General features: G+C 35.0%; 1 long non-coding RNA gene across 1 annotated transcript; it reads right to left on the reverse strand.

Annotated features, from left to right (window-relative positions):
- Positions 1-239: 239 nt before the first annotated feature.
- Positions 240-2574, reverse strand: LOC113310700. The gene is made up of 2 exons (XR_003341343.1): positions 1969-2574; positions 240-693 (listed from the first exon to the last, which is right to left on the reverse strand). It is a non-coding gene; the product is annotated as an uncharacterized LOC113310700 (long non-coding RNA).
- Between the last annotated feature and the right edge of the window lie 668 nt (positions 2575-3242).

The raw sequence follows: 3242 nt of genomic DNA on the forward strand, positions 1-3242 counted from the left end.
TTTTATCGTCTTTTTTCTGCATACAAATACTCTAAATGCCAAGCTTGTCGAGGTACCATGGCTTTTCAATAAGTATTAGAGAACACATTTAAGAGCTAGTATTGCTATTGCTACTTGGACTGAAAACTGGGATTCCCATATAGATGATAAAACATGCCTTATAGAAATTACTTTGATTAAAAACTTACCATATAGCATACCAAACTTCAGAAGTCGACCAAAAATTGGAACTTATATACTAAATGCCCAAATCCATTTTTCTGACGCATGCATTTTATTGAAAACCTTAAAAGGGCTATTACACGGTGGTATATGATACCCAGAGATTCACCAGTTACATTTGTAATGATACGACATGAATCCGAAATAGCAAAACAATGGGGCAGAGCGAGGGAAACGGTCTTCGGATCAGAATTGCATCGGGGGAGATGTTGGAGCCAAAGGTCAGAAGGCATCCGTTTAATGCTTTCCACAAGAAAAGTTGTCCTTTTGATGGACACGACAGAGTCCATAAGGGTTTAGTTGATGGTAGGGGTGCTCGATGCGCTTCGTAGAAGCTGCTAGTCAGGCGATTGCATCCATATGCTGAGTTGAACTTCCCGGAAAATAACTGTCTATCTCCGTTTTCTCCGTTTTGGTTCAGCAGGTGGTGATTTCTAGAGAAGACCGAGGTTACTGCCACTAATAATGAAACTAAAAACATACCATAAACAAATAAGCTACAAAAGACTAAAATTTTACATCCAAGACAAGAAATGTGCTTATATGATAGCACTTGCGGACACTAACAAAAAGCTTCCAAAAAACACCTTATGCTTCTTAAACTAACTTAAATAGAGCTGGAAAAAAAGAACTATTACACCTTGGAATGGAAATGGATTACAACGCTCAAAGACAAATTACAGTAAAACTAATGTACTAGCTAAGAAAAACACGAACCCTAAGACAAAATCAAAGAACACTGCAGAGGTGGATTATCCACCTGCTCAAGAGGAGATGCTTATAACTTACAAAGCTACAAGGATATATTGGTAGTAATAGAACTCAAAATCTTCTATTGGAGTTCATTCTTCTTGCTGATCATGTTTCAAAAATGATGGAGAGTTTTCTAGATGATGCTGAAAATATGAAGATCTAGCCAATCTCAATAATATAAAAACTCAAATGAGTTCGGGGAGGTATGAATCCCAATCTCGACCGCATAACATCAACTCTACTATTCAACATCAGAGTATGCAGATCAAAAGCACACTGGATTAAGGGTATTGATGGTTAAAATATGCCCTAATGTTGGCAGGCATTAAATGACATTAACAGAATCATTATGTATAAAGAAGATGCATAAAGTTATTTCAAAATCCCTCCTATGTACTAACGAAAAACCAGAGATGGTGAAAAACAGTTGCCATTTTGAAACTTTAAAAGGTAACCATACACAGCTCCAAAACCAATTAGCAGCTTAACTGAAACATGTTACCCTTAAACCAACGATAAACAAAAACTTAACTAAAATGCATCAAAGACAAACCAACACTAACTTTCTGGGTAAATCAAACTTAGTTAAAATGGCTCAAAGACAAACCAACACTAACTTTCTGGGTAAATTAAGGCAGCCAAAAGTGGCAAAAAGAAACTTGCCTTGGGAATACATAGAGATCAAAACCAAATAGAGGCATACAATACCGGAAAAACAACAACCACACGAGTCCAAAACAAGGACACAACTAGCAAGGAGAAACCAAAAACTAAAAGAAAGTTAAACAGAGAAAAGAAAATAATGATTTCAGAATAAGGGTTTAACATGAGAGGGTTGAAGAAGTAACTTTTGTAATTAATCAATGGATTAATAGTAAACATGGTGGGTTTTTGAGATAAATTCGATGGGGTTATAGCCAACATCAAAGGGGATATGAATACATCGGATTTTTCCATGGAAGAATATTCATCCGATGGGTTGAACTTAGTTACCTGATGAAACAGGCACATGATTAGGATGTTGCTGAAGATGAGGAAATACAACCGACGCCGAAGAGATTTGAATAACATGACTAGGGTCCCAAATAGGAATCTCCAGCAGAAATCCAAAACAGGACAATTGTAATTATTCCATCAAAATATCAGCGAATGAAACATGATCAAACCACTATCTATTAGCTAATATAACTCGCAACATCTCAAGGAACGGTGGAATTGAGGTTTAGCTAGAGAAAATGCAGAAATTCATGGTGGAATTTTGATTTTGGGTTTTGAGAAAAAACCAAAAAAGTGGTAAAAACTTATATAATGATGATAAAAAGGTAAGAACTAAACTCTATTGACGAATTCCTACTCAGATCTAGTCCATAATGGACTAAATCTGAGTAAGAAGAGGAAGCGACAATGGTTTTCTCTGCTATTCTTGTTAGGGTTTGAAAATAGAGAAGCGGAACAAGTGTTTGAGAGAAGTTCCCCAAACCCAATTGATGTTGCTTATCCTTTTCTTTTTTATTCTTGAAATAAAAAGGTGAGAATCAAATCATATTCATCTTGCAAAGTCTTATTGTTCAGCTTGAAAAATATGTTTATTCTTTTTGGCAATCCTACGAACATTTCATAGGATAAAAAATAAGGCCGTGTTTGATGGGAGTTAATTCATGGAATTAGCCATTTTTTCATGGAAATAGCGTATTTTTCGCCGTTTGGTCAAAATACTGTTTCCATGAAATTGCAATAAAAATGTGACATAAAGTATGTTTTAAACTCAATTTCGTGGAATTTCATGGAAAGTCTTTCCTTGCCTCCCCTGGAAAAGTGATTCCATGGAAACACTTTTCATGGAATTGTTTCTTTTCTCTGTTATCAAACACAACCTAAGATACTTTTATTTCAAAACCCAGTTATGATACATATAAAAATAAAAATAAACAACTGTCTAATCTCAAATTTTCAACACAATCCATAGTTTAGTTCCTAATACAATTATCAATATCAATTGGATACATCAAAATCAATTTAGGGGTATATTGAATTTGGTTTCTAGTTGGGATAGATATTTCTCGATTCTTAACTATAATTCGATTTATTCCCGTGGTTAAATTATAGCTTCACCAAACTCCTAGAAAACGAATCAACGTAACTAAGTGAGTGACTTAGGGCAATTCCTATGGAATGAACAAACTTGGAGTTTGTTCATTTTGCTCCCACTATGGAATGAACAAACTAGGAGTTTGTTCATTTTGCTCCACTATGGAATGAACAAACAT

This window comes from Papaver somniferum, chromosome 9, assembly GCF_003573695.1.
Source record: "Papaver somniferum cultivar HN1 chromosome 9, ASM357369v1, whole genome shotgun sequence".
Classification (NCBI taxonomy): domain Eukaryota; kingdom Viridiplantae; phylum Streptophyta; class Magnoliopsida; order Ranunculales; family Papaveraceae; genus Papaver; species Papaver somniferum.